Here is a 27,360-nt window from a genome sequence, read left to right on the forward strand (position 1 = left end):
AAAAACCACGTGCATGAGAATGAGTGGAAGGATCCTCCTAGACTAACGTGAAGGAGGATAAGCAAACCATTCATTCCATTTTCTTACCTCTTACAGCCTTCTATTAAAGCTAATATTAGCTATCCTTTAAAGAACACACTCTATGTTATTTCCAATGTCAAAACGCTATTGGTTTTATCACCCAGTTTTCACGATGAAGAAACTGAGCGCAGAGATGTGAGTTTCTTTTCACAGTGTCACACAGCAAGTGAAAGCCTGAGCTGAGAGTTGAAATCTGTCCAAGTCTAAAGTTTTTTTTTCTTCCACAACACTAGGCTGCCTCATTTTTCTAGGTATGCATTTTCCTCCTTTGACTTTCTATTTGCTGAAATTAATTTTTTGAGCCAGTAAACTCATCATCGTTCAGAAATAATGACACCATATTGGTGGAATTTGGCTTCTTTAGTGTCTTACACAAGTATCTACATACGGCAATAGAGCTAGGTTGCAATACTACATGTTGCCAGTAGGTGCCACTATCTTATCTAATGCACTACATATTCAAAAATATTTACTGAATACCTAGTATATGAAAGGCTCTGTTATAGGTGCTAGGGATATAGTCATGAACAAGACAGAGTCTCTGCTTCATGACATTTCCATTCCATTGGGGAAATCTGAGCCACAAGCAAATATATAATATATCAGACAGTGATCAATGGAATAAGTAAATGCTGAAATTTGAGGCTTCAGGCTCTGAAATACATCAGCTGTTTGAGTTTGAAATATGTTATATTCTAGTGACATGAAACCAGCTGCCCTGTAAGAGTTCATCTCTCAGGAAATGTCCCTGCAACTAACTCTGTTCGGCGAACCAGTAAAAATGATCAGTGTTCCCATGTCCCCATTGAAACAGATTAGGAAAGAAAAACCTCCTGGGACTAGAGTCTACATAGTTTACTGGCTGAGTGTACCGTCATCTACAAAATAAGTCCCAATCCAAGCATGCTCTATTAGGCCCGTTATGATCCAACTGACCTCTCTAGTCCGATCTCTGGCCACACTCTTTTCACATTTTACACCCTTATAAGCCATATTGCTTTTCATTCCCCACATGAGTATACTGTTTTACCCCTTCAGGCTTTTGCTAATAATAACTACTACATTGGGAAGCCATTTTAATTTTTTCTCACTTACATAATCCCTAATCCTCTGGTTAGGGACCAGCTAGACCTGGTGTGGTCATATCCAGCTATCACCACCTCTAAGAAGTCTTCCTTGTTTTCCTCAATCTAAGTTAGATTCCTAAGTAATCCCTGTTACTTCTTCCACATCTTCTGGATCCTATCACTTGACTTCCATACTGTTTTACCATGAGATATCTTTGTGCTTCATTTTCTTTTTGAGGCAAGGAACTAGATCGTATTCACCTCTATATCCTCTTTGCCTAATTCAGCACTGTCCAATAGAAATATAATGCAAGCCATATATGTAATTTAAAATTTACTAGTAGCCACATTAAAAAGTAAAAAGAAACAGATGAGATTCATTTTCATAATGTGTTTTACTTTACCCAATATATTCAAAACATTACCATTTCAACACATAATTGATGTAGAAAATAATCAACGAGATGTTTCAGAATCTTTTTATCACATTAAGTCTTCAAAATCTGGCGAGTATTTTGTGCTTACAGCCATGTCAACGCAGAAACTAAATTTCCATCAGAAATACTTGGTCTATGTTTAGATTTTACAAAATTTATTCTCAAAGTATAACCACATGCTCAAACTGTTCCAAACATACTTAAAAGTTTTCTAAAAACTGAAATAAATACAAAAATATCATCTTCCTTTAATATTCAAGTCCACATTGACAAAACTGGCTCATCACTTTTAGAACAATTAGACTTTCAAGCTGAAGCATATCCATTTCAAAACTTTGTCCACAATAGATTCACCAACGCTTCTGTCAATTCAGTGTTAGCAGTGGGTTCAAAGGGTATTGCATAAATTGAAAAGCAGTTCTAAATTTACCAGTAACAGAAAAATTCTTCAAATTTTTCTTGCCATTTTTATAGCCAATGTACATAATTTTGTTAATTGCAATGACAATCTTCTGCATATTGACTCCCATTAGAAAAATACATAAAATTATTATTGATCTGTGTATTGGAATTTTTTTTCCAGCAAATTCTCATACTAGTCATGCCAGGTCAGAAATAAGCTTTTCCTTTTCACTAAACTTCAAATTTAGCCTGTTCTTTTGTAGTGTCATATTGGCTAGGAAAGTTAAGTCAGACTGACATTTTTGTCTTTGACTTACTGAATTTTGTTTCAAAAAAATCTTGAATTAGAGTTAACAATAGAGTCGATTTTTACAAAACAACTCAACTGATAAGTATTGGCAAAACCCCCCACCAGATAATTGACTTCATTGTCTTCTGTTTTGTTCAACAGATGTATAAACTGGCAATGATTCACAACATTTACATACATGCACTAAAGAATTTTAACAACTGTAAACAATAACACTTTTCATAGAGTATGCTTTAGAAGCTTAATTTTTTTAATGTATGTTTTTAATGTATATCAAACAGGGAAAAATGTATATCATTTTTGTATGTTTTTTATGTATGTTTTTAATGTATATCATACAGTGAAAAAAAATAAAGTATCAGGACACCTGGATGGCTCAGTCTGTTGAGCGTCTGACTCTTGGTTTTAGCTCAGGTCACAATCCCAGGATCATGGGATGGAGCCTGCTTAAGGTTCTCTCTCTCTCCCTCCCTGCCCCTCTACCCCACTCATGCTCTCTCTCTAAAAACTTAAAAGTTAAAAAAATAAAGTGTTTTAAATTAAAAAACACGTTAAAGCTAGAGCATCATCCATCATAATAGGAACTTCTATTACATCTAAGTAAAATTCTTCTTTGACAGATACAAAAGATTTAAAATGATCTATGCCTTAAGTTCCATATTTTCAGTTCTGTATTAACAACATTTATTGTAAATCTGAGACAACATGTACCCAAAGTATTAATTAGGCGGTATCTCACATTTACCAACTCATTGAAAGATGAAAACAATACTTCAAATTTTACAAATTTTGGATTAAATGATTTTGATAACGTTAGAATGATCTTACAGTCCTTAGGCAATTGTTTGCTGGCTTAATTGAAGATCTTCCACTTTTGTATCATTTTTAGTATTTTCCTCATAATTTTCTGAAAAAATTTTCATAAGTATAATAATAGTTCATTTTACTATCTATCAAAAAACAGTTCTGTGTATGTATGTGTAAGAATTTGTCTTATGGCCAGAATTACAAGTTCAGATTCTGTTAAAAATCTTTAAAAATTTTTTGATTAATGCTTAATTCTGATATTAGGTGACTAATTTAGTCAGTTATTTTTTGACTGTTGAGAAGAAACATCAAATTCATCATATTGCTGTAAATTTTCCTAATATTGTCTGTTATTTTTATTAATTAAATAGAGATCTTTTTTTATTCTACTGCAATAAACTGCAATTGCCATTCATTGTAAACTTTTCTTCCAATCTTTTCTTTTCTTTTCTATTCTGATCATAGTGTTAGCTTTTGCATTTCCACTTAATTCTGCATCAATAGTCTGCTTTTGTTTTAAAAATTTTAAATTTGTCCAGACCTGTTTTTTTATATTGAAAAATCTAATTGTATTACAATTAAAATAATAGCAAGATTTCAATTTAATTATCAATGAAATTTACAGTGGCTGGAGCTGTCAGCATAAAATATTCTAAGAAACACATTACCATATTGCATGTATAGAAAAAGAATCATTCAAGCTGAATCAACCCATCAACTTTAACTAGACCAGTGATACGTTTATATATATTAGTGGAAACAATCCATGTACCCAATAAATACATTACTATACAACAGTACTGTCTTATGCAATACAAAAGCTAAAGTGAAGTGTTCTTTTACTGAAACAAAGCTGTGTTTAATAGAAAGTATTTTACAGTATTTCCATTTTAAAATTAAAATTTTAAGTAATACAAATTAAACAATACTAAAAATTCAGTACCTCAGTACTGACATTAGTCCCATATCAACTGCTCAAAAATCACATGTGGCCAAGAGCTACTGCCCTGGACAGCACAGACCTAACACATTGTATCCAGTCAACAACTATCTTTTGAATTAATGGACCCAGGTGTATAACTTTCCCCAACTTTACATTTGAACCTTGGCAGTGAAGACCTACACAGAGTTGCATCATACTCAACTCCTCTCTAATCTAAGATCAATGGCACGGAGACACTGTTCAAGTTTTAACGGACCAGTGGAGATTCTAGAGGTTGGAGTAGTATAGACAACCATGTTTAGTTGAAGGCAGCACGGTGCAATGGAGAAAATCATCAGACTTAAGGCCAAATGACTGGGATTGTAGTTTCCACTCCCTAGCTCATTAGTTGGGTGTGTTAGAATTTTTCCTTCCTGCCCTGCCCAATGCGGGGTTTAAACTCATGACCCTGAGATCAAGAATTGGTTGCTTAACTGACTGAGCCACCCAGGCACCCCTAGATTACTCCTCTTTAAAAGAGACTGCTTTCAATACTTCACATAATTTGCTGTGAGGATCAAATAAAAATATTTCTATTTATAAATGTTAAAACACTGTCCAAATGTTAGTGTTTTTGTCTTGTCTGTGCCAGTGGGAAATCTGTCTCAGGCTGAATGCCACACCAATCAGAAAATATCTGTGTCAATAGAATGCTCTGTTAAGCAGCTAGGGAAACCCATTCTGCTGGCAGAATATGTGTAGGCACAGTGGATACCACAGAGGTGTCTTACTATTAGCCAAGCACAGGGACACATACAATTCAGAGACTAATGCTTAAATTGTTAATTTTTTTTTTTCCAAGCAGTGGAAAATAGTTAAGAGTCCAGGCTCCTGCTAGCTCCTAGCAGACTACCCGGCTGCTAGGGGATTTAAAGATTTAGGATTTAGGATTTGGCAGCTGTATGACTTTGGGCACATAAATTAACTTGCCATGCCTCAGTTTTGTCATCTATAAAATGGGGGTTATATTAGGGCCTATCTCCTAGAGTTGATTACAGCGTGAGATAACCCATATAAATTGTTTTAAAGAATGACTGACGTATATTAAGTTCTCAGTAAATAGTTAATGATAGTTATCATGCATGCCAAGTGTACTGTGGATGAACACGTAGGAATTTTCTTCTTATTCTTTTTTATTGAAGTAATATTAGTTTCAGGTGTACAACATATTGATTCAACAATTCCATATAAGGGGCGCCTGGGTGGCTCAGTCGGTTAAGCGGCCGACTTCAGCTCGGGTCACGATCTCGCAGTCCGTGAGTTCGAGCCCCGCGTCGGGCTCTGGGCTGACAGCTCAGAGCCTGGAGCCTGTTTCAGATTCTGTGTCTCCCTCTCTCTCTGCCCCTCCCCTGTTCATGCTCTGTCTCTCTCTGTCTCAAAAATAAATAAAAACGTTAAAAAAAAATAAAAAAATAAAACAATTCCATATAATACTCAGTGCTCCCAGGTGCAACTATAGAACATTATTACAATATTAATGACGTATACCCTATGCTGTACTTTTCGTGTCCATGACTTCTTTATTTGATAGCTGGAAGTTTGTACCTTGTAATCTCCTTTATCTATTTCACCCATCTCCCCCGTCACCTTCCCTCTGGTGACCACTAGTTTGTTCTCTGTGTTCAAGAGTCCATTTTTTGGTTGGTTTGTTTATTCATTTGTTTTTTAGGTTCCATATATAAGTGAAAACATAGGGTGTTTGTCTTTCTCTAACTTATTTCACTTTGCCTAATTAATGCCCTCTAGATCTATCCATGTTGTTGCCAATGCCAATATCTCATTGTTTTTTATGGCTGAGTAATAATCCACTGTGCACATACCACATCTTCTTTATTCATTCATCTATTGATGGACTCTTGGGCTGCTTCCAAACTTACCTATTATAAATAATGCTGCTCTAAACACAGGGGTGCATATATCTTTTCAAATTAGTATTTTTTCTTTTGTGTAAATACCCAGTAGTGGGATTGCTGAATCATAGGGTAGTTCTATTTTTATTTTGCTGAGGAACCTCCATACTGTTTTCCACACTGGTTTCACCAATTTTACATTCGCACCAACAGTGCACAAGTTTCCTTTTTCTCCACATCCTCACCAACACTTGATATTTCTTGTCCTTTTGATTCTAGCCATTGTGACAGCTGAGACGTGATGTCTCATTGTGGTTTTGATTTGCATTTCCCTGATTAGTGATGTGAGCACCTTTTCATGTGTCTGTTGGCCATCTGAATGTCTGCTTTAGAAAAATGTTCAGGTCCTCTGCCCATTTTTAATCAGATTATTTGTTTTTTTTAGTGTTGAGTTATATAACTTCTTTATATATTTCAGATATTAACCCCTTATTGGATATGTCATTTGCAAGTACCTTCTTCCATTTGGTAGGTTTTGTTGATGGTTTCCTTTGCTGTGCAAAAGCTTTTTTTTTTTTTTTTTTTTGGTGTAGTGTCAGTAGTTTAATTTTGCTTTTGTTTCCCTTTCCCTGGGAGACATATCTAGAAAATTGTTGCTAAGGCCAATGTCAAAGAGATTACTGCCTTTGTTTTCTTCTAGAAGTTTTATGGTTTCTGGACTCACATTTAAGTCTTTAATCCATTTTGAGTTTATTTTTGCATATGGTGTAAGAAAGTGGGCCAGTTTCATTCTTTTCCATGTAGCTGACCAGCTTTCCCAATATTGAAGAGACTGTCTTTTCTAGGAATTTCCTTCTTTTTCTGATTTCTCTCTCTCTACCTCCTCCCTAATCTCTCTGACCTTCACACAGTGTCTTGGTTCTAACTTAAGAAATCGCAAGTCCTGGGACACCTGGGTGGCTCAGTTGGTTGAGAGTCCTACTCTTGATTTCAGTTCAGGTGAAATGATCTCACAGTTCGTGGGTTTGAGCCCCTCATCGGGGTCTGTGCTGACAGCATGGAGCCTGCTTGGGATTCTCTCTGTGTCCCTACCCACCTCCTCCTTAAAAATAAAGTAAACATTAAAAAAAAAAAGAGGGGGCGCCTGAGTGGCTCAGTTAAGCATCCATCAGACTTTGGTTCAGGTTATGATCTCACCATCTGTGACTTTGAGCCCCGTGTCGGGCTCTGTGCTGACAGCTCAGAGCCTGGTGCCTGCTTCAGATTCTATGTCTCCCTCTCTGCCCCTCCCTCATTCATACTCTGTCTCTCTCTCTCTCTCTCTCTCCCTCTCTCTCTCAAAAATAAATAAATGTTAAAAAATAAAAGATTTAAAAAAAATCACAAGTCCTTAAGATCCAGCTCATCATTAGAGGAGACAGTAAGTCTTCCATTTTCTGCAGAATGAAATATCTGTTAAGTCTTCCTGCTGATGTTGACTATATTTTATAGCTGAATTTAGCTGTGTTATCTCATTAGGCAGTTTCTACCTCTTTACTAAGGCTTACCAAAGAATCTCTTCCAAAGAAGGACAAAATAAGAATGAAAGGAAAATCTCATTCATTCATTCATTCATTCCAAAAATATTTATTGAGTACTTACTTTGTGTACAGACATTTAAATGTGCTTGGGAGTCAACTGTAAACAAAATGATTTTTTTAAAAATCCTGCCCCCCTGGAGCTTGCATCCTAGTGAAAGGAGACTGGCAATAAATACTAACATAATAAATAAGCAAAATATTCAGTATGTTAGAAAATTATGAACACCATGAAAAAAAATTGAACAGTCTAGGGAGGATTGCAACTGTAGGATATAGAAGTGCAAAATAACTTTAGGAAGAATTCTCAGGTTGAACCTCATTGAGAATAGAGTTTGGGGACCAATAACTTGACGGAGGTCAGGGAAAGAAGCACAGAGTTATTTGGGGGAAGAGAATGCTAGGAAATGGAGCAGCCACTAGAACGGACCTAAGGAGTGCACTTGGCCTGTTCAAAGCACACTAAGGAGGCCAATGTGTCTGGAATGGACTGACAGAAGTGGGACCATAACACATAGGGCCTTGTAGGACATTGAGAAGAGTGTGGCCTGGCCTTGCTAATTGCATAGTGATTTCAAGTCAGTCTGGGCACTGAGAGTATAAATAGACTGCAGATTCTTTGAGCTATTAGAGACCTTTAAGGGAATTGAGTTTTCTTGCTCATCAATCTATGAATTCCTTCCACAGTATTGTCACCATAGAGTCATCTTGCCTTTTCATGGGGACCCTGGTGACAGAGAGCTCCCATCTTCCCAAGGCAATCCATCTTTCTAGTTTTGCCTGGTGGAAGATTTTCTCTTTGATCGAGCTGACATCTGGCTGTCTGTCACTGCCATCCATAACCTTTATTTCTACCCTCTGTAGGCCTTCCAGAATATAAGTCTAATTTTTCTTCCTCATGACAGCCCTTCAAATATTTGAAGACAGCTGCCACATCCTTAGAGTTTTCTCTTCCCCGTGCCAATACCCAGTTCCTCCTGTCATTTCTCATATGACAAATGTGTGCAATTTCTGCTCTTTCTCCTCTGATCCTGCTCTGGCTGCATTTATTCAACGGCCAGAAGGGAGCCCAGATGTGCCTGGCTGGAGAATAACAGTCCAGAGCCATCCCATCCTTGGCTTAGGGCTTGGCCTTGCATCCTGGCAGTCATGTGATGAAGGAGAAAGACTTCGAAATCAATAGACAGGGGTTCAGATCCCAGCACTGCCCCTTCATTGTTGTGTGGCTCTGCAGAGGGTTTCGTCTCTCTGAACTTTGTTTCCATATATGTAAGGTGAAGATAGTAATTCCAACCTTGGAGATGTGTTGCAAGAGTTGGTAGTTTGATGAGTTTATGGTTGCCTGGCACCTTGTAAGGGTGTGAAGTTGATTTTTTTTAAAATCTCTTCTGTGCCTTTGACAACGTTTTTCTCTCCACATCTGTTGTAGCATTTTATTCCCAGAGCCAGATCTTATACAATACGGCCTCCTAAGTCCCTGGTAGAAATACTCTTGATGCTCTTTTTCTAGTTCTTTAATAAGAGATACGTAGAGTCTTTAAGGTTTTTTCCCCTTCTTTCCTTCCAAAATTAATAAATACAATAGTTTCATTGGCCCAAAGCCCAGCTCCTCAGAGGCTGTAGAGGTAGTTTGGGGAGTTACTCAAGGGGGTCATGGGCAAGTACTATAAGAAAGAGTAGATGGAGTGATCACCTACATTCTGGCTGCCTAACCTTGTAACAAATAAAATGTGCTTTTATTCTAAATCTAGGAGAGCAGGCTCTTTCTTTGTAATATGATATAAAGAATGTAACTAGAACTCTCTCTCTCTCATCACCACGAACACAGCTCTGCAATGAATATGACTTTCACTGCCCATCTGAGGCTGAGGGATAAGGACAGACACTGCCCCTGAAGGGTTGTAGCCATTCTGGTGTGGGAGGTGGGGAATTGGGGAAAAGGCTGCAGCATGTCTGGGCCAACATGAGGACTGGTATTTAGCCAAACTGAGCCTTTCTCTCTGCCATCCTGGTTGAGAGGCTCCTCATCACTTGCTTGGACTATTGTACTTAGCAATCTCCTAACCAGGGCCCTGCCTCCATTCTCCACTTCAGTTGTCTCTGTGATCTGATTATGATGTCACTCTCAACAGCTCCCCTGGTGATCAGGAGGCTCCTGTGCACTTAACTGTGTGGTTTCAGGGGAACTTCTCAACCTCATATCCAGCCCACTCTTAGCTGTGGTCTTTCAAAATTATTTGCCATTCCCTAAAAATACTGTTTAAGTCCCAGCCAACCCTCTGTATGTGCTATTCTGCCTGAAATAAACTTCTCCACTTTTTTTTTTTCTTACTGAATTCTCATCCATTTTTCGAGATCCTACTCAAATATCACTTTATTTAGGAGGACTTCCTGGTTCCTTCAGGAAGAGTTTATTACTCCCTCCCCCATGCTCTTAAAACACTTTTCACATAGCTGCATTGCGTTATAATTGGTGTATTGTATTACAATGATGTGTTCACCTTCTCCTCCACTAGAGTGTGAATAGAAAGACTGAGATTATGGGGCGCCTGGGTGGCTCAGTCGGTTGAACGTCTGACTTCAGCTCATGTCATGATCTCGCAGTTTGTGAGTTCGAGCCCCATGTCGGGCTCTGTGCTGACAGCCCAGAGCCTGGAGCCTGCTTCAGATTCTGTGTCTCCCTCTCTCTCTGCCCCTGCCCTGCTCATGCTCTGTCTCTCTCTGTCTCAAAAATGAATAAAAAACATTTAAAAAATTAAAAAAAAAAGAAAGACTGAGATTATTTTCCTAGGGCTACCGTAACACAGTACCACATACTGGCTTAAAACAACAGATATTTATTCTGTCACAGTTCTGGAGGCTCCAAGTCTGAATGTCTGCAGGGCTGTACTCCCTCTGAAGGCTCTGGAGAAGGATCTCTTCCTAGCTCCTGGCAATTGCTGGCAATCCTTAGCCATTCCTTGGTTTACAGGTGCATGTCTCCAGTCTCTGTCTTCTTCCCTGTGCCTCTGTCCAAATCTCCCCCTCCTTTCTCTTATAACGATGGCAGTCACAGGATTAGGGCCCACTGTATGCAATATGGCCTCATTTTAACTTCACTACATCTGCAAAGACCCTATTTCCAAATAAGGTCACATTTGCAGGTTGAAGACGGTTAGGACTTAAAAATATCTTGTTTGAGGGATACAATTCAACCTACAATGCTAGGTTTTATGTATTTGTGTATTGTCACTGCCTGGCATATAAGAGATACATAAAAATGTTCATTAAATGATGAGGGCATAAATGATAAAGGAAAAATAAGCCATCTCAATACACACTCATTCCCTGTGTGCCTTCATCCAGGCTAGGTCCTATGCTAAGTGCTGAGGAGAGTAAGATGTGGCCCCTGCAATCACTTCCTCCCCGTGAAGTGCCTGAGCTCCCCGGCCATGTCTTTTACAGTCCTCAGCTCACCCTACGTAAGGACTTTAAATAGATCTACCAGTGTTTCTGATGCCAGAGTGCTCATAACTAATTGAGGACCTTCCTGGCAGTAAGTTCAGGGGTGTGGGCATCCAGCTGGGACCCCCATTACCAAGGATCACTGGGTCCTGCTCCCATTCAGCAGCAGTGAGGGTTTTACTCTCTGCATCTATACAGAGAATAAACCCGTAGACTCTTTTGAAGCAAGTCCCCAATTCTCACCCCTATTTTGCTCTGAGTTTTATTCCTTCACTTGTGAAGTGGAGATAATACCCAGTCTTGAGGTAGCTGAGATAGTGGACGTGGAAGTAATTTTTTAGTTATTTAGTTTTCAAAATGTATTTTGACACATATTCTTCCTGTCCCTGTGTCCTCACTTCTTTGCACAGTGATCCCATCAAGGGGCAGAGACCATTTGCTCCTTAAACATCACCTTGACCATGTGATTCACATTGATCAATAAGGCAGTAGCAAATATGATGCCAGCACTTGGTTGAAAAGCATTTGAATATTGGTGCTTGTTCTTGTGGCTCTACCAAGAGTAGGCTTTAAAATATTCCCTTAGGACTCTGAAAGAATGGCAGACCCCACTTTCCTTCTAGACAGGCCCCAGAGTTTAGACATACTGGAGTCCAGTAACTTCAGATATCCTAAACCTCATCATTAGTACCATACTCACTTATTAATGAGTCTCTTTCTTCAGACTATGTATGCTACTGAGCAAATAAAACACTGGCCTTGGCTTCTGGGAACTCTCTAAGACACTTTGCAGAGTCTGTAGAGAGAGCCTGAAGCAGTGCTGAATATGTATATTAATTAAATATATCAAAATAGGGGCATCTGGGTGGCTCAGTTGATTAAGTGTCCGACTTTGGCTCAGGTCATGATCTCATGGTTCATGGGTTCGAGCCCTTCATTGTGCTTTGTGCTGACAGCTCAGAGCCTGGAGCTTGCTTCAGATTGTGTCTCCCTCTCTCTCTGCCCCTCCCCCACTTGTGCTCTGTCTCTCTCTCAAAAATAAACTATTAAACAAACAAATAAATAAATAAAATATATCAAAATAATTGCTAGCCTTATAAATTGATCCTAACTTAGAAAGGGATTTTAAAATCATATGTCAGCTGACCCTCACAGCAGTCCTGTGAGCCAGGATGGTGATGCTGTGCCCTTTTATTTATAAAGAATCTTGGGTTTGGAGAGTAACATGACTTCCTCAAGTCACATGACTAGTTTATCAGTTAGTGTTTGCTGTATAACAGCCCTTGCAACAGTTAGTGGTTTAGGACAACACTCATTTATTAGCTGATGTTCCTGCAGGTTGACAGTCTAACTTAAGATCCTTTGGGCAGTTCTTCTGCTGGTCTTGCTTGGGCTCATTCATGGAGTTGAGAACTGGTTGTTTTAGGGTAGTCTCATTCAGATGCCTGGTTGTTAACTGGGGTTGGTGCTGGTTGTTGGCTGGAGTGATGATGATTGGGCCATGTCTCCAGTAGATCAACCTGGGCTTATTCATGTAGCAGCTCTCACAGAATTTTCAAGAGCCACAAGGGAAGGGCTAATGTTCAAGTGTTTTACAACCTGTGCTTGCATTGATTGTATTTACTACTATTTCATTGGTCAGTGCAAATCATAAGGTCAAAGTTAGATTCAAGGAGTTGGGAAATTGCATCCACCTTTTGATGGGAGGAGCTTTAAGGTCACTATACAACGGGGCAAGAATATAGTGATAGGAAGATTGGTGTTTATAATCTACTACAGCTAGTAAATGGTAGATATGGTACAGGAACTAAATATTATTTAGTATTCCTTCTGCTCTGGCAGGGCCTGAGAGTGTGATCAAACACTGAGCTGATCAATGTTCTTTTTTTGTTTTGCTTAATAAGCTATAATTATGATTCTGCCCTAAATGTATAGCACATTACAATTTTTCAAATAGGTATATGTCCTAATACAAAGACAGGCAAATAAATGAGGGCTGGTTGTGAATAGGGAACAGGAGAAGCTGAGAGCAGATGTCAGTGGCACCCTCAATTTCAATTTAAGTCAGTATTTTTCATTGAGCATCTATTATGTCTGACACTGTGTTAAGTTCATGAATACAAAAGTGGTTAAGTCGTGGTCCAGTTGTTCAAGGAACTCCCAGAAGTCTAGTGAAAGAGATAAACATAGGACAGAAATTAATTATAATCCAGTGGGGAAAGTTCCATTAAAGAAGTTTCACATATAGTTCTTTGGGGAGCACAAAAGGAACAATTAATTCTGTCTCAGAGATTTAGAGATGTAGTCAGAGATGCCTGCAGAGAGAAGGTACTGGTGACAGGTGCAATTTTACCTGTGCAAAGGCACAGAGGTGCCAACTTGCATGGAATATTCTGGGAACAGTGAGACCACAAAGCATGGATGGGATGGGTGGGTGCAGTAGCCAGAGATGGAGACTAGAAAGGTTATAAGTGACTTTGAATGCCAGGCTAAAGGGTTTTAAATTCATCCTGAGAGTTACAGGGTGACATGGAACACTTCTAAAGTTGTGGGGTGAGGTCAGAGAAACACAGTTTAATATCTGCAGAGTAAGATAATTGCAGGCTACACTTAGGAAGGAAAAACCATGGGGCGCCTGGGTGGCTCAGTCGGTTAAGCGGCCGACTTTGGCTCAGGTCATGATCTCGTGGTCCGTGAGATCAAGCCCCGCATCGGGTTCTGTGCTGACAGCTCAGAGCCTGGAGCCTGTGTCAGATTCTGTGTCTCCCTCTCTCTGGCCCTCCCCTGTTCATGCTCTGTCTCTCCCTGTCTCAAAAATAAATAAAACGTTTAAAAAAAATTAAAAAAAAAAAAAAGGAAGGAAAAGCCAGAGAGTGCAGACCAACTCAGAAGCTTTTGCCAAGTAAGAGGTGATGATAGACTGACTCACGGAACTATGAGTAGGATTGAAGAGGACAGGATGAATTCTAAAACCAATGAATGGTTGTGTGTGGGAGATGAAAATGGGCAACGAAATGAGCAGAAGCTGGGGTAATAAATGACACAGAAGCAGGTGGTGGGGAGTGAGGGACTGAAAGACAAAAGGACAGGGGAGAAGGGATGGCAGATTCAACTGGTGCCATGTACAGCTGAGAGACCTGTAAGGATCTCCAGAGAAGTATCCAGATAAGTAGGTCACTGAATACCCAGGTCTGAAGCTCCAGAAAGAGACATAGGTAGATGTCCATTTGGAGATCATCTACATACAGATGAAAAATTTGTTGCAATTCATTTGATGGTAATGGATAGAAAGTTCAATCCAAAGCACCTTAAAACAAAACAGTAAAAACAAAAAGATGGAGTTTTGAATTTTACTAACAATATCACTAGAAAGTCCTAGGAAAGTCTTTTTCAAGCATGGCTAGATCAAGGGTCCCAGTGATGCTGTTATTGTGACTCTCCTTGCTCTGCTTCCTTTTGTATGTTGGCTTTATTCCAAGCACGTTTTTTTCTTTCTAGATGGTGGCAGCATGCTGTCCATCCATCACTTATTCGTGATATTTTATCAGTTCATCCAGACTCGGAGGACAAAGTTTTAGAACCTATGCTGGGCAAGGCCAGGGCATCCCCAAGAACTGTCCGGATTTTAGACTCATTTGGTTTGTAGCCTTCTGGAAGTTCTGCAGGGTTTTGAAAGTATCTGAGTCCATTCAGTGGGATGACTGGCCATATGCAGATCGCAGTTCTTTTTCTGGAGTCAAGTGATTCTAGTTCTGTTTTGGGCAAGGCTGGGGCACCCCCAAAGAACTCTCTTAAGGTTAATAATTTTGGAATTCCTAGATTTCCTACATGAAAGATAAGGGGAGGGGAGGGGAGGGGAGAGGAGGGGAAGGGAGGGGAGGGGGAGGGGATGGGAGGGGAGGAAGGGAAGGGAAGGGAAAGGAAGGGAAGGGAAGGGAAGGAAAGGGTGGAGGAGAGGAGGAGGGAAAGGGAGGGAAGGGGAGGGGAAGGAAGAGGAAATGAATGGAAGAGAAAGGGAAGGGAAGGGAGGGGAAGGAGAGGAAAGGAAAGAAAAGGAAAGGAAAGGAAAGGAAAGGAAAGGAAAGGAAAGGAAAGGAAAGGGTGGAGGGGAGGAGGAGGGAAAGGGAGGGGAGGGGAGGGGAAGGAAGGGGAAACGAACAGAAGAGGAAGGGAAGGGAAGGGAAGGGGTTAGGGAAGGGAAGGGAAAGGGAGGGGAGGGGAGAGAAGGGGAGGGAAGTGTGTCTTTAAACGCCACCCCAGGTGTCTCGGGTTCTTTATGCTCTTTACCTGAGCCTCCTAACCTTGCCTCCTGAGACACTGGGTAGATGAGAAGGCCCATGGAGAGAACGCAGCACTGGAAGAAGGGGTGTCTGGACATAAACCTTGGGAACATCCACATTTAAGAGGTCAACAAAGAAAGAAATAATAGTGAAAGAAAATGAAAGAGGTCAGTGAGTTTGGAGGAGAACCAGGAGAAAGCTACTTCATTTATCCTCGTAACAGAAGGACACCAGCATTATCAGACATCCTGTCTTTCTGTCTCTTGCTCTTCTGTCTCTGGAGTCCTCTTCACCAGACAGTTAATTTCTTTAGAATGTTAAGTACTTCACCAGTTGCTGTAAACAGCCCCTGGTGCACATCCAACATCATGCAGATTAAACTACTAATATAGAGGAAGGGGGCAGCAAAAGAGATAATCAAATTTAACTTGATTCTTTTTCCCAAAAAAAGCATAAGTCAGGACAGAGTACTGTATCTTAATGACCTCTAAAGACACCTCTATCCAAGAGAATTAACTCATTTTCTTTGAATCTTAGCATAAGGAGCTTCAGTGCCTCCTACAGGAAGATATTTTGTTATCTTTTGCATAGCTAACTCAAGAATTAAAGAGGTGGGGCACCTGGGTAGCTCAGTTGGTTGAGCCTCTTCGGCTCAGGTTGTGATCTCTCGGTGTGTGAGTTCGAGCCCTGCGTCGGGCTCTGTGCTGACAGCTCAGAGCCTGGAGCCTGCTTCGGATTCTGTGTCTCCCTGTCTCTCTGCCCCTCCCCCACTCATGCTCTGTCTCTCTCTCAGAAATAAATAAACATTAAAAAAATTAAAAAAAAAAAAGAATTAAAGAGGTTAGGTCAAAGAAGAGGAAGGTGGGTGCACTTACTCTGATTGTCCATTTCTTCATCTAAAACAATACCACTGCTCTTGGGGCGCCTGGGTGGCTCAGTCGGTTAAGCGGCCGACTTCGGCTCGTGTCATGATCTCACGGTCCGTGAGTTTGAGCCCCACGTCGGGCTCTGTGCTGACAGCTCAGAGCCTGGAGCCTGTTTCGGATTTTGTGTCTCCCTCTCTCTGACCCTCCCCCGTTCATGCTCTGTCTCTCCGTCTCAAAAATAAATAAACGTTAAAAAAATAAAATAAAATAAAATAATACCACTGCTCTCTCAGAGTCACTATAAAATTATCACATGACGTAATGTTTGTCAAGTACTTCAAATGGTCATGGGATATAGTGGCAAACTTAATTATATGATAGCTATTAATAGATAACTAGGTACAAGAAATCCATGGGATGTATGTTTTGTTTTTCTATCCCTAGCACTTAGTATTTGCCTTCATGAAGCTTTTTTGAAGTGAGACCATACAAATTAGCAAGTAAAATATAAAGCATGTGTAGGGGATCAAAATATGCTGCCCCCAAATATGCCACTTTGGCATAAGGACTATTTTTTTAAGTTCATTTATTTGTTTTTGAGAGCGAGAAAGTATGAGCAGGGAAGGGACATATTGAGAGAGAGAGAGAGAGAATCAGAGAATCCCAAGCAGGCTTGGTGCTGTTAGCATGGAGCCTGATGTGGGGCTTGAACTCACTAACCATGAGATCATGACTGGAGCTGAAACCAAGAGTCAGATGCTTAACCAAATGAGCCACTCAGGCGCCCCAACACAAGGCTCTTTTAAAGAGACTTCACAAAGGGTTATGAGATCACAGGGAAATAAACTTAGGGGAACAATAAGTCTAGAATCTGTGCTGCTCAAAAAGGTAACCACTAGCCACGTGTGGCTATTTAAATGTAAATGTATCAAACTTACATAAAAATAAAAATTCATGGGGTGCCTGGGTGGCTCAGTCCTTTAAGCATCCCACTCTTGATTTTAGCTCAGGTCATGATCTCTTGGTTCCTGAGATCGAGCTCCACATCTGGCTCTGCACTTGACAGTGTGGAACCTGCTTGGGATTCTCTCTCTGCTCCTCCCCTGCTCTCTCTCTCTCTCTCAAAATAAATAAACATTTTTTTTTAAGCAGTAAAAAAATTCACTTCTTTGTTCATACTAGCCACATGTAGCCAGTTCTTATTACATTGGAGAGTGCAGATATAGGACCTTCCCATCATTGCAGAAAATATGCTCTGACTGCACTGGCCTAGGTAATGTGGCTCAAATGCTACTCAAACTTGAATGTGCATATAAATTGCCTAGGGATCTTATTAAAAAGCAGATTTTGATTTATTAGGCCTGGAGGTGGCACCTAAGAATGTGCATTTCTTTCTATTAAGCTCCCTAGTGATGCTGAGGCTGTTGGTTCACCAGCCACCTTTAGCAGCAGGGACTTAGAAGTCAGGGAATGTTCTCCAGTACTCATAAGAAAGAGAGGTGCCCAGGGAGCTTCTACAGTAATTCCTCACACACCCATCCTGGGTCTTATTTCTCCCTCCAACGTAAAAGATGTAGAGGCATATTAGTCCCACTGTCCCTTACTAGAAATTCATGTCTTACGGACAAATGCATGGGTTAAAGAATCAGAATGCCTGTGTTAAACTCCTGGCTTTAGAATCTACTAGCTGTGTGAACCTAAGCAAGTTACTTAACCTCTCTGTGCCTCAGTTTCTGACTATCATCAAAATAGAATAATATCTTACAATGTCTGAAACTCTGGAAGTGTCTTATAAGTGTTAGTGATTATATTTATAAATCAAATAGGTTTTTCTGCAAGGCATATTTCCCCATGTATTTATGCTAGGGACTAGGAGATACAGTAGTGATCCTTATCTTGAAGGATTCCCAGGTAAAACTGCAGATGTCTGGCATTTGTATAGGTCTTTGGGAATGAGATATTATGTCCTTTGTTTAATAAGAAAAAGATGTCTCATGATGTTAGATGGCACATTTCTATGAAGATCTATGCTTCTCTTTTATTCCGCTGCTTGGTATTTTCATTGACATCGTAGGGCAACCTTGCTTGTAGCTTAACCAGTAAGATAAGGTACCTACATATGCAATTGGAAGATATGTCACCAGGCCCAGTCTCTGCACAGAGTCCTAGTCAAGGAAAGACAGTCCAGTACTAACAATATTAAAAACAAATGCATGTTTTTATTGGCTCCTCTTATTTTTTTTTTAATTTTTTTTTTAACGTTTATTTATTTTTGAGACAGAGAGAGACGGAGCATGAATGGGGGAGGGTCAGAGAGATGGAGACACAGAATCTGAAACAGGCTCCAGGCTCTGAGCTGTCAGCACAGAGCCCGACGCAGGGCTCGAACTCACAGACCGCAAGATTATGACCTGAGCCGAAGTTGGCCGCTTAACCGACTGAGCCACCCAGGTGCCCCAATTGGCTCCTCTTAAAGAGTGTCTCAGAGGAGGTAATTTATAGCAGTGCTTCTTAGGATCTTTTTTCCCCTGTTCCTCCCAATGCCCTTTCTCATTCTCATCTCCCACCAAATCTTTACCTGAAATCAAGTCCATGATTCTTTCCTGCCTCCTTCTCGCTGTTCCCCCCTCACACAGAGGACCCAAAACTTGCCTCTCTCACCTGCCCATCCCTCACTCATCAGTGGTTTCCTATGACTTCCTCCTCCTCCTGTCTTGATGTCCACAGGCCCACTTCCTTCCAGAAAGCCTGCACTCCTGGCCATCTCCACATCTTGCTGGGAGACGAAGTGTGGCTGTAGCTCTCACTGCTTCTGGGTGGACATCTGTCCAGTTCTCGGGTTACAGAGGAGAGCTTAGAAACTGACCCTGAAGGCAAAACTCCTTCCTCCATAGAAAAGAGAGCATGGAATGTATGGGGACAGAATTCTGAGGTGTTCCCAAAGATCCTCACCTCCTGGGGTACACACCCTCCATTATGTCCAGGACTATAATATGTTAGATTCAAACTCTTGTGGTGAGTGTTACATGCTTACTGATTTCAAGAAAGGGAGATCACTCAGGGGTAGCTTGATATAATCAAGTGAGTGCTTTAAAAGCAGAGGGTTTTCAGGGTGCCTGGGTGGCTCAGTAGGTTGAGTGGCTGACTCTTGATTTTGGTTCAGGTCATGATCCCAGAGTCATGGGATTGAACTCCACATCAGGCTCTACACTGGGCGTGGAACCTGCTTGGGATTCCCTCTCTTTCTCTCTCTCTCTCTCTCCCTTGGCCCATTTAGCTTGCTCTCTTTCTCTCTCTCAAATAAACTTTTAAAAATTAAAAATAAAAATAAAAGCAGAGGGTTTTCACATATATGACATTGATGGACTAACTTATCAGTCCATAGAACAGAATTTAGAATCCTGAAGCAGATCCTCACATATATGATCATTCAATATTTGACTAAAGTTGTGATTTTACAAAATCAAAAAGTGTGGGTAATTTAATACATGGTCGTAACAACTAGCTATCCAAACGGAAGAAAATAAAATTGGATCCTGCCCTCAAGCCATTAAAAGAAACCTTCTAGATATATCACATACATAAATGTAGTAATAATAAAATTGTTTCACAGTATAATCTAAGAGACTACGTGTATAATCTCATGCAGGGGAGATATTAACCAAGATTGGAAACCCAGAAGTTATTAAAAACATGTAGATATGTTTGATGCCAACAAAACCAAAGATAAGTTGAAAAAAATGATCACATAATGAGACTTCAGTGATTAATATCTACAGTTAAAAAATGAGCTCTAGCAAGTGGACAAGAAAAGATAAATAACCCGAAAGAAAAATGAGTAAAAAAGATGAATGGGCAATTTAAATAAGTGCAAATAACCAAGAAACATGTGAAAATGATAAATTTCACAGTAAAATGAAAATATGTAATAAAATAATAATACAGTCACTTTTCTCCAAACAAAACATTTAAAACCCTTGTCTTCAGTAGTTAGTGTGGATGTGGGGAGACACATGTTCTCAAACACTGCAGGGACGCCTGGGTGTCTCAATCACTTAAGTGGTTGACTTCGGCTCAGGTCATGATCTCGCAGTTCATGAGTTCAGCCCTGCATCGGGCTCTGTGCCGACAGCTCAGAGCCTGGAGCCTGCTTCAGATTCTGTGTTTCCCTCTCTCTCTCTGTTCCTCCCCTGCCTGCACTCTATCTCTCCCATCCAAAAATAAATAAATATTAAAAAAATTTAAAAAAATTGCAAATGGTAATAGGGATTGGTATAACCTTCTTAGACACAAATCACTGAATAAAGATTAAAATTAATATATATGTATATATATATCATTTTTAATTTTCAAATTATAATCTATATAGTGTACAATGTGTATTTGTGTACAATTATACAATGTGTATAATTATAATGTGCTTTACTAAAAAAAATAATAAACTATATGGCAAAGCAAACAAAAGCAGAGAGTTTTCTCTGCTTGGTCACTAAGAAAGAAGTGAGAGAGATGTGCTCCTTCTGGCCCTAAGGAAGAAACAACAGCCATCTTGTAAACCAAACAATGTTGGAGGCCAAATGGCGAGGAATGTGGGTGACCTCTAGGAGCTCAGAGAAGCCCTTGATGAGGAAAACCTCAGGCTTATAACCGCAAGGACCAACAACTCCAATGAGTTTGGAAGTGAATTCTTGCCCCAGAGCATTCAAAAAGGAACACAGCCTGGCTGACCCCTTGATTTTGGCCATGTAGGACACTAAGAAGAGACCCAACCGTGCCATGGATGGTAGGATGTGGCGGTTGGAGAGATCAGAGAAAGCGTCCAGGTGAAGGGGTTGACTGAAGGAAACATGTAAGAGCATGTTGGGGAGAAGGAGAAGGGTGCTCTGGATGCTGCCTACTTTCCCCCTTTGCTGCAGATGGTCCGGATGATTCCCTGCACAGGTCAAGTACTTTCATACCTCTGGGAATTTTCCATGTGCCCTTCCGCCTGCTGTGCCTCCCTCTCCTCCTTCACTATACTTGTCTTTCAAGACCAGCCCAAGGCTCCTCCCTGCGCACCCCCACCTTCCCAGTCTCAGAAAGGCTAATCCCCAGCCCGGAAGCAGAAACTCCAGCAGCCTTGCTCATTCTACTGTTCCATGTTCAGTGAAGAAAGAAAAAAAACTCTTTGCTAGGTCAACGATCAACCTCACATTCATCCCTTTTGCCTAATTCTCATTTCCAGATGGCAGATTTTCTTAAAGCAGGGACACTGTGACCTGGCCAGGCTGGCAGCCCTAATTCTATAGGAGCCTCTGGCTGTTGGATTTCTAATGAAGCTGGAGCTGCCAAGTTGCTGCTGGAGGCTCCCAATAAGAACTGGAGGGCCCCAGGCTCTTCCCACAGGATCCTTGATCATGTTCTCATTTCCTCCTCCAGAAAGTGGGGCTAAAATAAGCCCAGGGGCTGAGGAAGGGGTGAGTCAGAGCTTTCAGAGTGGCACAATCACTGCATTGCAGCTCCTTGTAAGAAACGTCCCCCGTGGGCCCAGGGTTGTTTATGCCAAGAGCTGTAAGTCTGAGAAATGAGCTCTCCTAAGACAGGGTGGCAGCAAGCTCCCCTTCCTGGAGATAGCAGGGTGCTTCATAGCATGGAAACTTTCTGTGCTAGTATAAAGGAGGGGCGGGCATCCATCTGAGCTGGGGAAGCCTGGTGACAAGGGAGGAGGAGCCTGGGCTGGAAGCCAGGTGACATGAGGATTAGTCCCAGCTTCACTGCTGAGGAGCTATGTCAAATCAGGTAATATACCCTTCACCCCTCCGGGTCTCCTTTCAGTCAGATGCAGGATAAAAATGTAAGTCCAGATGATTTTCAAGTTTCCCTCTGACTCGAATTCTTTCAGTTTATCTGAGCAGCTTCCCAAGTGTCAGGTCTCCTGGACCGGTGTGAGATGTTAAATGTGGAGAAAGGAACGCCCACATGGCCAATGGCTGACGTTGTTCATGTGAAGCAGGCTCAATCAGCATGCACTGATTGGGCACCTCCACTGTGCCAGGCATCTGGGAGACGGCTGGGGATGAGAGATGAAAGAGAAAGTCTCCCTGATGAGCTACCTGTCCGGCAGATAAGGGTGTGCACAGAGATATGGACAAGAAGGTTGTCAGCAGCACACAGCTTTGCTAAGCCCTGATTGTATGATATATACAAAGTGCTCAGAATGAGGAACAGTCCATGGTAGTCCAAGTGGAAGGGGGCTTTAATCTGTTACTAGATTTTCCCCACCTCAACCAAAGGTTTTAATGAGAGACAGGTCAGTATGAAATGACCAGAGAGGTCAAAATTCATTTTCTTCAGATTATCTAACATTTTAATATCCATATAGTGTTCTCCAGACAGGAAAAATAGTTCAGGATGGTTTCCATCCCAAAGAGATAATTCTCCAAAATTGAGAGAAAAATCATTCACATGCAGTGATGGGGGCCCCTCAGCTGAGAAAACTTTTAAGCCCAAGAGTAGGAGACTTCATAATGCCTAGGAGTTAAGATTCTAGTCCTACTGTGCTCATCATCCAATACACTTACCACAACCAGGACTTCCAATATGCCTTTCAGTCATCTTAAAACATTTATTTAAGACATTGCATCTTAAACCACGTTTAAAACATGTATTAAAATTTAATTACATATTTTAATATTCCAAATATTGCGAGGCTTCTTTTAATTTTGTGGTTTTCTCATTAGATTGTTTTTGCTTTCAAGTTTTTGTTTTGATGCTTTAAAAATTAAATAAGAAAAATTTGATATATACTTATGGACAATGAATAAAATATCAGGCATACAGAAGATTGAATAAAACATGTATGTATCCATATATAATATATATAACCATATATATGTGTGTGTATGTATATATATAACCATATATGTGTATATGTGTATGTATACATATAAAACCACCAGTCAGGTTATATCATCCTATAGATTCCCCTCCTTTTCCTGAGCTTCTCTGAATCACATGTTTCTTGTCTGTAACCACAGCTGTAATGCAGCTCGTGAAGCACCTAGGGAGGTACCTCATACACAGTCAGAGCTCAGTAGGTATTCATCCTAATTGTGATTAGCGATTCATTCAACAAACATCCACGAGTTTGTGTCACGTGCCAGCTCTGTATCAAGCACTGAAGAAGGAAGCTGGCTGGCACATGGTGTCCCTTTCCAGGACTAAGAGGGAGACAGACATGAAAATAGATGAAACAAATAAATTACAGTCTCTGCTAACGGACAGCTCTTTGCCCTGGTTCCAGGACCTAGGGGAAGGAGTGATTCATCTGAAGAAGCAGACAGAGTTCCTCAGTCAGCATGGGGGAGGGGAGCTGATCGTTCCACCACAGGGAACACCAGGAGTGGAGTGTGGAGGCCCTGGTGAGCAGGCTTCTGGTGCACTGTGGTGAGGGCAGAATCCAAGAAGGAGCGGGGCATTTTCCTTGAGGGACAGGAGAATCATCAGAGTCCTATAAGCTTATCAAATTTAGAGGGATGATTGTGACAGTGGAGTGGAAGTCTGGGGCTTACATAGAGGTATATTTCATCACTGCATGTGACAAATAATAATAGTTCATGATATTTATAGAGCCTTCTGGGCACTGTATGTGCACTGTATCATTTAACCACCACAAAAGTCTGCTAAGATACATACTATTATTACTGAGAAGCCATAGAATTTCATTATCATGAAGCCAAGCTTTGAAGCTAAACCATTTGGGTTAAAATCTTGACTCCACACTTAATTAAATGTGTACTTTTAGGCAGGCAACTTTCCATAATGCAGTTTTCTTCCTTTTATAATGGGGTAATAAAAGTGCCAGGATGATGGGGTTATAGAAAGGATTAAATGAGATTCTACCTGTACACTGTTTAGAACAATGCCTGTCCAAACCATGATGTTTAATGGGTGTTGACCCACTATTGACCCATTTCACCTAGAAGGAAACTGAGGCTTCAGGTGAGAGAGTCACGTTTGCAAGGTCACACTATGAATAAGTTGCAAATTTTAGTTTCAAATGGGAATGTGAATCTACTTTGCCATTGTCATCTTCAAGACCCTGGTTAATTAATTAATGGATTGATCAAACATTTATTCACTTATTAAGCCCCTAGTAAGGGCCAAGCATGGTGAATTATCTCAGGTGCTCTCTACCATACAATGTGCATGACTCTTCCAGTTCTGTAAGTGACAGTGTCCATGTTCAGAGGAGTTGAGTAACTTATCCAAGACCACAGAATTGCTGTTGACTTCCCAACATCCAATCCACACCATCTGCAGGGGCAGCACTTGATTCATCTCTGCTAATCATGGAAATCATATCCCAGTTTCCAGAGGGAGAACCCGGTCCTAAGCCAATTAGTGCAGAGCATTCTCTTGGCCACAGGATTAGCTTAGAAATGAGTGTAATTTGGATCAAAAAGGAGTGAGGGAAAATTTTCTGCAGCTTCTGCAAATGTTGTCTCCATTCTTTCGAGAAATCCTCAGCAGGAGACAATCTCGTCCTCTGACGTTGTGTGTGGGTCTGAGGTCTGGGGGTCGTGTAGCCTTCTCACCGTCAGCCTGAGGATGACCATAGCAGGGGGTGGGCATGGCCAAGAGAATCACAGAGACCACCAGATGAAGCTAACCCTGAAACTACCATCTATGTGGGCCAATGGATGTCCTTATTGTTCCAACCAGTCCAACTAAGAATTTCTGCACAGCCAGCAAAACAGAGAGGTGGGCTCCAAGTGCAAGTCCAAACCAGGGCGACTCCCCGATCCATGCCTTCCTACAGTGCTTGGCTGCAGGCATGGCTCTTCTACCCAAGTTGTTTACCATCTGGCAGAAGGCTTTTGGCATTCTGCTGTAGTGGCAGATTTGATCATCAGTCACAATGCCAAAGTAATGGTGGTTTGAGTCATTGTTTATCTGTTGGTCTAATTCTCCCATAATAAATATGCATTGCTTAGATAATAAAAAACAACAAAGGGGAAAATTCCATGTGAGGCAGAGATAAAAAAGCTCGGCTAAAAAAGAAGGCTTATATAAAGATAAAGCTGTATGATGTGCGTCTGGCATGTTTTAAAAAATGCTAAACTGAATTGGGCCAAAGACAGAGCAAGGCGCTGAGCCTTTTATCACGTACTAGTGTGTGATAGGTTCCCTTGGAGACCTGATTATTAATTAGGAGGAGCTTGTTGTAGCTATTATCAAACTTCCCTGATTTCCCCCTGTCAATAGAGGACCTTACACAGAAATGTCCTAATCAAGACAGCTTCTGAAGACAATGGGTCCAACTAAGAGGGATTCTAGACCTACTTTTTTTTAAATGTTTATTTATTTTTGAGAGAGAGAGCATGCGCAAGCTGGGGAGGGGCAGAGAGATAGGGGGACAGAGGATCCGAAGCAGGCTCCATGCTAGGAACAGAGAGTGGGGCTTGCACTCACGAATGGTGAGATCATGACCTGAGCCAAAGTCAGAGGCTTAGCTGACTGAGCCACCCAGGCACTTCAATTTTAGAACTTTAATGAGAGGTCCTAAAAGTTCATGTAATTTTCAGACTGAGAAAGCCTGAGAGGATACATGCCATCCATTAGAAGTTTGGTTTAATGCTGTGTTTTTGTGTGGATTTGTCTACTTCCCTCACCCATCAGTGAGATCTTCAGGGATAGAGAAGCTCTGCATGAGGAAAGAGAGCCCCTAACACCCAGGGGTAGGCTCAGTGTTTGTGAGGTTGTACCATATTGGCAGAGTGATGGAGGGGTGTTGAAGCCAAGAGAGGTCAGCCTTCTGAGGAGGGGAGGAGGGCACTGGCCTTGCCCAGTGTCAATCAGCACTAACTGCAAAGTGGGGAGCAGTCATTTCTGGAAAGAAAAACCAAATGAGCGAAGGCTTATCAGGAAATGGAGTTGTTTGTCCACTGTGGGATCCTAATGCAACTGTTCTAAGCCTTCTTTAACTTTAGGCCTTCTGACTTTGGTTCCTTACCTCAAACATATTAAATTGCCCCCACACCCCACATTAGATGGAATTTATATATGATAAATTATAAAACTATAAAAATTGATATAATGCATTTCAGACACACTAATCAAAACATGTATTAATTTAAATTATACCGCTTTCATATTTCAGAGCCATTAATTTTTCTTTCTAGTTTTTAAAACATTTTTTAATATGAAATTTATTGTCAAATTAGTTTCCATACAACACCCAGTGCTCATCCCAACAGGTGCCCTCCTCAATGCCCATCACCCACTTTCCCCTCCCTCCCACCCCCCATCAACCCTCAGTCTATTCTCAGTTTTTAAGAGTTTCTTATGGTTTGCCTTCTTCCCTCTCTGTAGCTTTTTTTCCCTCTTCCCCTCCCCCATAGTCTTCTGTTAGGTTTCTCAGGATGCACGTAAGAGTGAAAACATATGGTATCTGTCTTTCTCTGTATGACTTATTTCACTTAGCATAACACTCTCCAGTTCCATCCACGTTGCTACCAAAGGCCATATTTCATTCTTTCTCATTGCCAAGTAGTATTCCATTGTGTATATAAACCACAACTTCTTTATCCATTCATCAGTTGATGGACACTTAGGCTCTTTCCATCATTTGGCTATTGTTGAGAGTACTGCTATAAACATTGGGGTACAAGGGCCCCTATGCATCAGCACTCCTGTATCCCTTGGGTAAATTCCTAGCAGTGCTATTGCTGGGTCATAGGGTAGATCTAGTTTTAATTTTTTGAGGAACCCCACACTGATTTCCAGAGCAGCTGCACCAGTTTGCATTCCCACCAACAGTGCAAGAGGGTTCCCGTTTCTCCACATCCTCTCCAGCATCTATAGTCTCCTGATTTGTTCATTTTAGCACCCTGACCAGCATGAGGTGATATCTCAGTGTGGTTTTGATTTGTGTTTCCCTGATGAGGAGTGACATTGAGCATCTTTTCATGTGCCTGTTGGCCATCTGGATGTCTTCTTTAGAGAAGTGTCTATTCATGTCTTCTGCCCATTTCTTCACTGGATTATTTGTTTTTCGGGTGTGGAGTTTGGTGAGTTCTTTATAGATTTTGGATACTAGCCCTTTGTCCAATATGTCATTTGCAAATATCTTTTCCCATTCCGTCGGTTGCCTTTTAGTTTTGTGGATTGTTTCCTTTGCAGTGCAGAAGCTTTTTATCTTCATGAGGTCCCAATAGTTCAGTTTTGCTTTTACTTCCCTTGCCTTTGGAGATGTGTCAAGTAAGGAATTGCTGCG

General features: G+C 40.9%; 1 long non-coding RNA gene across 1 annotated transcript in view; it reads left to right on the forward strand.

Annotated features, from left to right (window-relative positions):
• The window catches only part of LOC113602752 (uncharacterized), a 52,576-nt gene extending 26,307 nt beyond the window's left edge, over window positions 1–26,269 (forward strand). The window contains exon 3 of the long non-coding RNA XR_008300483.1: window positions 23,386–26,269. This is a non-coding gene — a long non-coding RNA (uncharacterized LOC113602752). The remainder of the gene's footprint in view (window positions 1–23,385) is intronic.
• Window positions 26,270–27,360: the final 1,091 nt, after the last annotated feature.

This window comes from Acinonyx jubatus, chromosome B4 (assembly GCF_027475565.1).
Source record: "Acinonyx jubatus isolate Ajub_Pintada_27869175 chromosome B4, VMU_Ajub_asm_v1.0, whole genome shotgun sequence".
Taxonomy (NCBI): Eukaryota; Metazoa; Chordata; class Mammalia; order Carnivora; family Felidae; genus Acinonyx; species Acinonyx jubatus.